Genomic DNA, 13,132 nt, shown 5'->3' on the forward strand with positions numbered 1-13,132 from the left:
TATGAACGAAAGCTTGAAGAATTTCACGTCATGGGGGGGGGGGGGGCACCGGAGGAGCGGAGAAAGATCTCTTCTTGAAAGACAATAATGGCCGAAGCCCTAGCTGAAGAAAACCGAGAGATAGCTGCTGAATGGAGGGGGAGGGGCGGCTGCTATGAGTAGGGTTAGGTTTAGGGTGGATTAGGTTAGTATTTAATTAGATAACCATGTGTTAATGGGCCTTAAACTATATTTTAAAAAGGATAAAAATGATTTTGAGCCCATTTAGCATCAAAACAAACCCAACAAGCCCAAACACGCTCCCAAAAAATATTTTGTTTTGGTACGTTTTTGAAAATATCGTCCGGGCCCTCAAAAATTCCTCCGAATCGTTAAAATTTGCGTACCGGTAAAAATTACGACTCGACGAGTAAAAATATCCACCAAGGCCCATTTTTTGAAAACACTCTTAAAAACACCTCATATTAATTAATAAAATTTAATCATGTAATAAAAATAATTTTCCTGATAATTCCCCGTTCTCCGTTCGTCGATCGAACGCGAAATGCATCTAGAAACCCTAATGCGTGAACTTTTAAAATAATCGTGAAATGAATCCTATCATGCAATAATTATGCATTAAATACATAAAAATAAATAAACACATAATTTAAATAAAACCTTAGATTCCATGCATTCAGGTTATAGCGCCTAGGCATTAAAGGAACAGAATTTTTGGCAATGAGGAGCTGGAAAGTGGCACTGCAGCGCTACTGACGTGAAAAATGAAATAAGTAACCCATCTCCACTTCACCTAATAATTTATTCTCGTTCTTCACCTCATCCCTTTATCTCCTCCATTTTCGAATTTCTTCCTCATTTTATGGGTGATTCGCTAAAGAAAAATATGAAATGAAGGTAGATTTGCGATCCTCTCACCATGGACTTCAAGATGATGTAAGTATTTCTCACTTTTATTCAAGTTTATATATGAGATGATTGTCATTGGATTTTGGTGTGAGGGTCTTAATCAAACTTGTAGAGCATCAAGGTAGCTTCGATTTGATTCTTGATTCACTCAATTCCAGGAAGAAATGAAAGAGATATGTGATTTTTACTAAAGCTAGTTTGGAATTCTGAGTTAGTGCATATTTGTGTACATGCCTTCTGTTTATCTGGATTCTGGGATTAATTGGTTGGTATTTTGGATTTTATGTTCAAATAAAAATTATAGAAAATTGTCTTGTCTTCGAAATGGTACCAGATTGGATTTATTCCATTGGGTATTGAGGAAGTTATGCTCAAAATACTAAAATGTGCCATATATGTATTGACGCAGAATTCGTGGGAATTATGTTGTATGTTTCAGATTATGAACGACTGGCTAAATGACTTTATTCAACAATAATTTGTGAAGAATAATTTTGGCTTTGAGTTTTCTTGCATATCCAATTTGCGGGTCTTAATTCGAAGCAGTATTGAATTAATTATGAATTTTGTACTGAAACTGCTCCGTTTTGTTAAATGATGATAGTTCTTGATTTATAGTAGACTTCAGAGGTTCAAGACTTCTCAACTGCACATTTCGATCTCTTTTTGGTAATATTTGAAAGGTATGTTACATTCGGTAACATACAAGGTAAAATTATCATTTTTATTTTAAATTGTAAATTCTATGGCTAGATGAATTACTTGTGATTTGTTGATGATTGTTGTCTTGAGATGAGCTTATTATGATATCGAGTTGATGATATTGATTTGCATCATTGCATTGCATCTTGTGCTACTTTTCGATCCATATTTGATATGACAGAGATCGCCTTGATTTGTTAGACGTATGTGGCTATATTTTAGTTGGCATAGTGTATGCGGAGGTCGCTGCTATGGCCTGAACACTCTCTATTGGCGCACCATAGTCCGGGATTGTAGAACACAGCACCCCACCCCGAATGGATGAGTCGGTGGATGTTGCTGGGACATTCTCTTCCCTTGGGTACCCTATGACCAGATGATTTACTTGATCTTGAAATTTATTGATAGCTGCAGCTTCTGATCATGCATTGCATTACATTGCATCTTTATGGATTTCATATGAACTAGTTGTCATTCTAATTATCATATGTTATTGATTGTAACATACTGGGATTATACTCACCCGCATGTTGGCTACCTCTTGTTTTCATGTGCTTGACGGTAGTTGAGGCGATGTCAGGGATTCCAGAGTCCAGCTTTAGGCGAGGAGATGCGAGTTAGAGTGGGTTCTCGGGTCTTAGAAGCTATTTGATGATACCTGGATTATTTTGTCTCACAAGTTATTTTGGCATGTTAAAATTTATATTTTAAACATTTGTGACTTGTTAATTATTTTGTCGATGTTTATGTCGGTCTGTGACGCACAGATTATGAGTTTTACTCAATCGTGTATTTTGTTAGAACTGTCTTTGTTTCTTTGTCTTTTGATTGGGACATGTTTTTTATATTTTTGGATGCTCCTATTTTAGAGGAGACGCTGCCCGTTTTATTTTAGAATTTTTTCTTAAAATTTTCTCATTTATAATTATTAGAATTAGATGTCGGACCCGGGGTCCCACAGATAATACATCACACAACCTCACCAGTTTATGTGCACTTATTTGGATACACACACTAGTAAGTCAGTTAGGCTAATTCAAGTATGGGTCCCGAAAAGATTAATTCGTTCAGGACTCAACTAGATTTGGATCCCAAAATCTTATTTCAATGATTGTAGGTATTAAAAATGAATTTTCTCAAAGAATCTACTTGCTTTCTGGACAGTGGATATTCAAGACATATGACTGGTAACATCAACCTATTATCCGAAGTCATTAACCACAAAGGTCCAAGAATTACCTTCGGTGACAGCTCCAAGGGTAAGTTGTGGGTAAGTATAAGATTATCCATGAAAGAACCATTATTAAAGATGTTTTATTGGTTAAAAATATTTGCTATAACTAGATTAGTATAAACCAACTTTGAGACAGTGATTATTTAGTCGAATTTCACAAACACACTTTCACTGTTAAATTTGCAAATTGTGATATTATGATAACCAGACTAAGAGAACAAAAAACAAATAAAGTTATCTGGAATGATAATAATTTGAATGCTCTGACGTGTTTTGTTTCCTTGCATGAAAATAAGAATTGTTTATGACAAACGGCTAAATCATTTCAATTTCAAATCAGTTGCCAATCTTAAATAAAAAAAAGTCGGTCTCAGGGTTACATATCATTGATTTTACCAATGATAAAGTTTTTTCTGCATGTCAGCTAGGTAAACAGGTCTTATCAACTTTCAAAAACAAAATAAGTACCTCAACAACTCGATGTCTGGAACTTACACATGGACTTATTTGGTCCAATAAGCGTAATGATTCTAAGGGGAAAGAATTACACCCTAGTGGTGATTATTGACGATTTCTCACAATTTACATGGGTGATCTTCTTGAGTTCTAAATATCATAACGCTGTCCAACTCATCAAGCTTTTAACTAAAAGAAAGTCTCTTGCAGTACTTAATACATCAGAAAATATACAACTTTTTTTCTCACAATTCAACCACTGTAGATGATGTCGTGATGATCAGTCAATTGGAGATAGACGCTCTCTTTTTGTCTATGAGAGTAAAAGTAATAAGACGATAGCTTGAGATTCTAGTCACTGAGAAAGCAACAATTGAAGCTATCTGTCCTCAAGCACCCTCCTAGGACCCTAACCCCTTGTCCAAACCCAGCCAAAGCCTTCTGTCCGAGTACCTTAACCATCTGCGTGCGGCTGCACCAAGCGCGCATCACCTGCTGCGCTCAAGTGGGAGTCCTAGCTTGCTAGGACTCCTCCCCTAGCCCTTGAATTGAGCCCTAGCATGGCTAGGACCACTTCTCTGAACCCTCATAAGACCCTAGCCCAGTCCTGGTCCAACCGAACCAAGCCAAGCAATAACCTAATGGAAACCAAGCCCTATGATCAACCCATGCCAGGTTTCAGTTCCATCTTGTGTTTTTCGTGTTTGTGCAATGTTTTGGTGATGTTCTAGGACCTAAACTCGTGTAAAACAATGCTTGATTGTGTCCTAATCATGGTAGCCCTCTTAAACTCATAAAAACATGAATTTGGAATAAAAAACACAAGTTTAGAACATATATGCACATAGTTACAAAAATAAAACTTGTGTGCCATGTTTTCCTTCAAAATAAGCTTAGATAATTACTATGGTGTGATAGATGTTTGAAGGAAAGAAATATGCGTGCCTTTGCATATTTTACGTACGAAAACGAAGCGACGATGCGAAGAATGGTGACGTAGAGCCTAGGCTGAATTGTTTCTTCAAAAACCGAAGCTTCCCTAGAGCAATCTCGTGTGTGTGTCATGTATATGCTGGTGGGGGAGAGTGTGTTGAGTTTGATGGGGTGTGGGCGTGGGGTTGTAGGGTTATGGGGTCAAATTTTGTATATTATATAGTTAACAACCTACTAACCAAGCTTAGACCCATTAACCATGTTAATTAGGCCCATTAGCGCTTAATTAAAATATTTAAAATAATTTTGTTTAAATAAATTTGTGAATTTATTAGTCGGGTTGCCAAAAAGTTCGTATTTTTGTTGAAAAATCAACACCGATAAAATTTACATCCCGACGTATAAAATCACCTCAAACCACCTTATTTTCAAAGATATGAAAAAGCATCATCCATATTTTAAATAATTAAAAATAATTATTTAATAAAAATATTTTACATTTTTCAGCCGTCGGTCTCTGTTCCTCGATCGCAACTCGAATAATCCTTAAAAATATATTTTAATGCATGATGATAATAAAATCCTATTTAACATATAATCATGCATGTCACAATAATTTATGCCATTAAAATCATTTGATTAATCAATTTTTTCATATTCTCTAGATTTGCATGCAGTTGAATTACGTTGTCTTAATTTTGGACCTTACACTGACATTTATCGGCCAAAACATTTTTGTTTGTATTCTCTGAACATTCTTTGAAAAAATGGATATATTGATAAAACGTCATCACCAGTTATGAAAACAAATCAGATGTCGTATGTGTATGATTATATAATTCAGTAAACAACCGAAATATCTGATTATTTAGTGAAGTTTTTCTTTTCGAGTTTGGTAGACCCTAAATAGTTATTCTGGAAAACGTGTGACGGGTGTGATGAACATGGACGACTGAAGTTGTTTGTTTGCTGAATTTTATTGCTTACGAGTTTTTAGTTGACTTAGATCACATCATTAAAACTTGTAATACTTAATATGATCTGTAACATTCAAATTCGAATTACTTTAATTCAGTCATACAAAGGCTATAACTGAAATAGTACTTGATGACATATGTAATTCTTCTTATTTAAAATATAGTATGCCACAATACATGCCTGCAATACTGACATTCAACGGCCAAAAGATTTTTTGTTTGTATTCTCTTAGCATTATCGAATTGTTTAGATTTGCTGATAAATTGGTTACCAATTCAGCTGTCTGTTGTACCAATTCAGGGCCTAATAACTTTCTTTCTCCTATTTCATCCCAATGTACTGGAGATCGACATTTTCTACCATATAATGCAGTATATGGTGCCACTCCAATGCTTGATTAATAGCTATTGGTATATGTAAACTCAGCCAAAGTTAGTTTACTGTCCCAACTACCTGGAAAGTCAATAGTACATGCCCTTAACATATCTTCTCAGATCTGATTCACTCGTTCTGATTGTCCATCAGTTTGATGGTGGGATGCTGTACTGAATTCCAATCGAGTTCCCATAGCATGATGTAAACTTTTCCAAAATACAGACGTAAATTTGGGATCTCTATCAGATACAATGGACACTGGGATGCCATGAAGCCTCACTATCTCTTTGATATATCCGTCAACATATTGATTCATCGTGTATGTGGTCTTCACTGGAAGAAAGTGAGCTGATTTTATAAGCCGATCAACAATAACCCATATAGCATTGAATCCTCTTTGTGTTCTTGGCAAACCAAGGATGAAATCCATTGTGATATGTTCTCATTTCCACTCAGCAATGGGTAATGGTTTCAGGAGTTCTGCTAGTCTTTGATGTTCAGTCTTAACCTATTGACAAGTTAGACATTGTGCAACAAATTGAGAAATGTTCTTTTTCATACCTGGCCACCAAAATAATGGTTTCAAATCTTTTTACATTTTCATGCCTTCTGGATGGATCGAGTAGGGTGTAGCATGTGCATCTATAAGAATGTCGGTTCTGATTGTCCCTTGTTTTGGCACACACAATCTACCTCGATATGTCTACATTCCTTCCCCATTCAATTCAAAGTTAAAATTTCATTTTTCTTCATCTCGCTATCTCAGTTGTTGTAATTCATTATCTGCTCTTTGATCGGCCTTGATCATGTCTGCAAGTGTTGGTCGAACCATGAGGGATGATAACTGGATTGTAGCTCCCTTTGGAATAACATCAATATTCAAGTTCTGTAAATCCCATAAGATTTGTTCTTGTACTTGAATTGCGGCAATAGAACTTGATTTCCGACTTAATGCATCTGCAACAACATTGGCTTTACCGAGATGATAATTAATAACACAATCATAATCTTTCACTAATTCCAACCAACGTTGTTGTCGAATATTCAGTTTTTTTTTGTGTGAATAAATATTTCAAACTCTTGTGGTCCGTGTATATTTCACACCGTTTACCATACAGATAATGGCACCACATTTTAAACGCAAATACCACTGCTGCTAGTTCTAAATCATGTGTGGGATAGTTCTTTTCATATTCTTTCAATTGTCTTGAGGCATCAGCAATCACCTTTCCGTGCTGCATTAAGACTGCTCCTAAACCTTGTTTTGAAGCATAACTATATACCACAAAACCTCCTGGTCCTTCTGGAATAGCAAGGACCGGTGCTGATGTCAATTTTGTTTTTAACTCTTGAAAACTGCGATCACATGCTTCGTTCCATAAAAATTTCACATTCTTTTGTGTTAACGCAGTCAAAGACAATGCTATCTTAGAAAATCTCGCTATAAAACAACGGTAATAACCAGCTAACCCAAGAAAACTACGTACCTCTGTAACAGTAGTTGGTCGTAGCCAGTTATTAACAGCTTCAATCTTAATTGGATCCACTGATATGCCTTTTTTTGAGATGATATAACCCAAGAATGCTACTTGTTCAAGCCAAAATTTGCATTTCTTTCATTTGACATACAATTGTTTATCCCTCAAAGTCTGCAGAACTAATTTCAGATGTTCTCGATGCTCCTCTACAGTTCGGGAGTAAATGAGAATATCATCTATAAATACAATCACCAACTTGTTTAAAAATGACTTGAAAATTCTGTTCATTAAATCCATAAAAGCTGCTGGTGCATTTGTTAGTCCAAATGGCATTACAAGAAATTCATAATGCACATACCTAGGTTCGGAAGGCAGTCTTTGAAATATCATCTGCCTTTACTTTTAGTTGATGATATCCTGATCGTAAATCAATCTTAGAAAAGATAGCAACTCCTTGTAATTGATCAAAAAAATCATCAAACCTGGGGAGTGGATAACTATTTTTGATTGTCACTTTGTTCAACTCTGGATAATCAATACATAGACGAAGGGTACCGTCTTTCTTCTTTACAAATAAAACAGGTGCACCCCACGGTGAAAAGCTCGGTCTAATAAACCCTTTATCAAGCAACTCCTGTAACTGTTATTTTAATTCTTTCATTTCTGTAGGAGATAATCGATAAGCAGCTTTTGAGATCGGATGAGTTTCTGCCACAACATCAATCACAAATTCGATCTCTCTATCTGGGGTTAAGCCTGTTATATCATCAAGAAATACCTCTGGGAATTCACAAACAACATCTGTATCTTTTAACTCACGGATAGATGGATCAATAGTTAAAATAGATGATAAATATCCTTGACACCCCTTCTGTAATAATTTATATGCCTTCATACAAGAGATTATCTGAAGAGGTAAGGATATACCTGCACTTGCTACTGTGAATGGTTCAGCTCCTGTAGAACCCGAAAATCAAATTACGTATAAGCCATGCATAATTGTTACTATTTAAATTAAGAAAGAATTTTTAATTAAATATATGAAGTGTTTAAGTCATTTTAAATAATTTTAAATCATGATTATTTATTTTAAAAAAAGTAGATGTTTAGTTTTATCTTTTCAGGATAAATACGCGAGGCCGGACCGGAGTTTGGAGATTAAATATAAGATTAATAATAAGAAAAATATTCCTAAATTTAAATTAAGTCAAGGAATAATTTAATTCAAAGAAAAAGAATGTTTTAGGATTTATTAATTAATTAGAGCTAAGTTATTAAATAAATACTTTAGGTTAATATTTAATTAAAGCTTAAATTAAAATATGTAAACAAGTGGGGAGAAATTAATCTAGGTATAATATAGTCAAGAAATTAATCATAGCATTTGAATATTTAAATTTGAGGTCATGAATGCCATGCAATAATCTAACCCAAATTTAATGTGTAAATTCACTAAAATATATAATGAGAGTGCTAAACTTTAAGCAATTAAAATACAAGATTTAAACAATAAAATACCATGCAAATTAGCAATAATAATTTTGAGTCCAACATTTAAAATAATTCAAAGGTTAGTAACACCCCATTTAAACCACTCCTAATTACACTTCATGGTGTATTCATTTACCCTCTTAATTCACCAAGTAATGGTAATTCAAATATTATAGCACACCACATTCATCCTCATCTTACTACCTAGCATACCAACGTGTATATGCAACAAAAATGAGGGAAAAGAATAGGCTAGCAAGGAATAAGAAAACATTTCAAACCATTCCACTTCTTGAGTTGTAACCTCCCACCTTAATGCATGTTATGACCCATTTAACACTACTTATAACATTCATCTTCATCACCTACATATCCTACACCTATATGCTCGAAAATATCAAGAGAAACCAGCTGCCATAGTCGTGTAAGAATAGCAGCAATAATAAGGAAAATAATGAAGAATCCTTCGGCAGCAAGGGGTGAAGGGAAATCAATTCAATCCCATTCAACTTCTTGCACTTGTAACTCTCCACTAAATGCACTTCAAGACCCCTTTAACACCTCCTATATCATACACCTTCATCCCTAACATCAACTACACCCCTACATTCGAAATATCAGAAAGAACAAGCTGCTGAATTCAAGAGAACAACAGCAGAAACAAGAAGGAAAAGCCAACTCCGATTCCGTCGCATCGTATTGTCGTTTTGATTTGTTTTATTCAAAACAACTTCCAGGCATGTATATGTTGTTTCTTTGCTCTTCAATCAAGTCCTATAAATATTTTTAAACATTATATGTTAAAGATTCATGAGGCAAAACGAAATTATGGCAGCAACATTTTCGAAAAATCTGCACAGGTCCTCGGAATTGGCTTATGTTTTTGTTTGAGATGTTTCTTGTGATTTCAGGAGTTGTTTCGGTTCCAGGCTCCCAAGGCTGATTATAGGCATGATTTAGAGTATGTTAGGGGGTTTTTGGTTCATGTGTTTCAGTCCATACACTCAAGAATGAAAGAATGACATCAACTTTCCCTTAGGTTCAATAATGAGTCACGGTTTTGGTCATTTGGGTGGTTAAGGTGTGTGTTCTAATCTTGGCTGTCCTAGGGACTGTAGCCATGGTTATAACCCTCACTTACCATGTCTAGGACGTGACCAAGGTGTCCTTTCAAGGTTTGGTTCAGGGTTCCCTCAAAATTTTTAAACAACAACACAAGTGCATATTTCAGTCTTTCCATTTCCTGTGTGAGTGTGTTTTGGTTTTGGGGTGTGGTTTGGTTTGTGGTTGGCTTCTAGCCCTTAGCCATGGTCCAAGCCATGCCTTAGGATGTTGGTAAGAGTCTTTGGGTTGTGGTTCAAGCCCTTGGTCATTAAATTTCAGAATTTCCCCTCAAATACACAAGCTGCTCCTGCTGTAATTTGACAGCAACTTGCTGTTCGGTTCATGAGGTTGGTTTGAGTTCTTGGCTGTCTTTTAGCCCATGGCCTTGGACTGGACAGTACCTCAATGAGTTAGGAAAGTCATGTTTTTGGCCGTTCATGATTCGGTTGAGTTTAGAGGTCGTAAGAGAATTTACGGTGAAAAGTGCCAAAATGACTTTCGAAAGAGTGTTTTATGTTTTTGGATTCCATTCACCCATTTTCGTGTTTTACAGTTATTATGCATATTTTTCAGTATTTTTGGGGTATTTTTAATCATGGTTAAACGTCGGTTTAATGTTGGTTTGGGTTGGTACGAAGCCATGGTTAAAAATCAAGTTGTTGGTCCGAATCGTCTCGTTTTTGGTTCTATTGTTAAGATTTTGTCAAGTTAAGATTTATTTCATGTGTCACATATTAGTAGTAAGTCGCAGCAAGCCTGGGAACGATCCAACTCATCCGGTAAAAATAAGGTTATAATTATATTACGTGCATAAAAATATAAAATGTTTATTTTTGAGATATATGCGATATGTCTTGTGGCCACCTTATGCTTATGGGTTTGGAAGTCGGTAGGAACAACCGAGGACCTCTCCGCCCAGGGACTTACGACCGGTTATGATTATGTATGGGTACGGACATCCAGTCCAAGGGCTGTGATTGATCTCTACCGCCCAGTATACTGTGGTTTAGTCTGATTAGGCGCTCACGCTATGTTATGGGCCACATGCTTAGAAACATTATCTCTACCAGAAAATTATGATATATATGTTATGACAGAGCTCTATTGAGCAAAGCTTTTACGTATGATTTTTTAGATATGCACGTAGTTATAATTATTCATGATATGATTTTTACCGTACGCTTTACGATACTTTATTTTTACGTTGCATGCGATTTTATGATATATTTAATTGTTATTCACGATATATACATGTTGAGTCTTTAGACTCACTAGACTTGATTGTTGTAGGTATTGATGAGGTCGGGACCGCGGACGGAGACCAGTGAGCGATCTTGGGACAGCAGTAGTAAACCCGAGGGCCTCATGATTTAGTTTATGCACTTTTTATTATTCAGACTCAGTTTAATACGTTGGATTATTTTAAATTGATTTTACGTTGGACTATTTTTAAATTGTTGGTATAAAACCAAATTGTTGGTATAATTTAAAAATAGTCCAACTTAAAATCAACAATTTAGCTGTTTGCTGTTCGCTGTTTGCTGTCTTTGTCAATGTCTCGCTCATCCTGTTCTGCCATAAGTGCTCTTTCCACTATCTCCCCGTATGTAACAACTTTCGACATTCGTACATCTCTTTTGATTTCAGAGCGAAGTCCCCGCATGAAGTGTTCGCCCTTACTGGTGTCATCCTGGCAATATATGGTACATACTGGACTCCAGCCTCAAATTGTTGTATATATTCAGTCATTGACATGGTTCCTTGTTTCATATTAAGGAAATCACTGGCTTTGTTGGCTCGTACATCTTAACTGAAATATTTGTTGTAAAACGTGGCTTTAAATGTATCCCATGTTAAGGGTCTCGCAGGTAATGCCACTTTTGCACTTTCCCACCATATTCTTGTATGTTTTGTAAACAGAAAGATGACACAAGTGACTTTGTCAACATCCTCCATATGGAGGTAGGAGAAGATAAACTCCAATGATTTAACCTATTCTTCTTCTACAGCCGAATCGGGTCTTCCCATGAATTCAGGAGGATTCAGATGTCGAAAGCGATCATACACATCTGTTTGAACAGGCCCTTGTCTGAGTAGCATGGCGTGTACTTGTGCCTGCTCATGTGTAGTCCGCTGCATGTCAAGTAATTGACGTATCTGCTCCCCATGAACTTTTGCTTGTTGTTGAAGCAGCTGAGCAAAATCATCTATAGGTCGTGGCACACTACCTTCACCTTCGACTGCTAGGGCCTTGCCCTTAGATGACTCTCCTTCATGTACTTTACGTTTAGGTGGCATCATTTTTATCCTACATATAGGTCACGAAGAAGCAAATATCTTAGCATAAACTATGCGATATAAAGATACTTACTTGCCGAGTTCCCCACGTCTGGATGAAGTGCGGTGTCTTCCCTGTCGAAGAACCGTGGGCTCTGATACCATTCTAAAATGTCACAATCTATGTCTATACTTGACATGATTAATGATACTTATACTTGTAATCAAAATAGGGTTTGAATGATATATTTATATTATGAAGCAATTCTAAACAAGGGGCATCAACATGACGATTTATAAAAATTTTGGCATGATGTCCCTATATTTTGTCTCCACCAACAACTCAATCAACAACAACAATACGTACATATAATCGTAGTCTTATAAACAAACATACACTGTATCATTATACACACATAGACATAAACATTGTAAAACTTGTTTGAAACCCTGACATTGAATTCACTATAATACATATGCGGAAGTTATACAATAAGACGTCCAGGTTCTTGTCGAGGTGTGGCACGTCACAAGCATCCATTGGCGAACCGGCATCCTATATATCTTCATTGCGTGATCCTGTAATACATGAGCTACGTGAGTTTATAAAACTCAATAAGTTGGCACTTGTACGTATCAATATGCGTAGAAAGAAATTACATATTAAGTCGTGATCAACAATGAATATTTAAACCATGTCATATCATAGCATATATTCATGTTCATTTTTGTACTTGAGCCTCATTAGTTGACCTCGTGCTTGCTTTATTATATAGCTACTACTGTGTTGGACGTCAGGGAGGAATCTTTGGCAACCCCACGCCCAATGAACATATATTGGCCAATAGGTTTGATAGACTTAAAATCACCCATGATGTCAACAAGCTCTATATCATGTAAAAATCAGTCATTTTCTTTTCATGTTCATGTTCATGTTCATGACATAGCACCCATCTTCAATATTCATGAGTTCCTTTCATATTTAATACATAACAATGGAATATGATGCTATGTTTTCATCAATAAACATACTAACAATTTACATATAGCAATAATCAATGAGAAGTATTTGAAATCATAATATTACTCATGTATTACTTCAAGAACATGCCAACTTACAGTCCAAGCGTAATAATATCGGTTTGAGACGATGTTTCTCGCTCCTATGCTGTCAAATACACCAATAATTCAGTTA

This window comes from Primulina tabacum, chromosome 14 (genome assembly GCF_025594145.1).
Source record: "Primulina tabacum isolate GXHZ01 chromosome 14, ASM2559414v2, whole genome shotgun sequence".
NCBI classification, from domain to species: domain Eukaryota; kingdom Viridiplantae; phylum Streptophyta; class Magnoliopsida; order Lamiales; family Gesneriaceae; genus Primulina; species Primulina tabacum.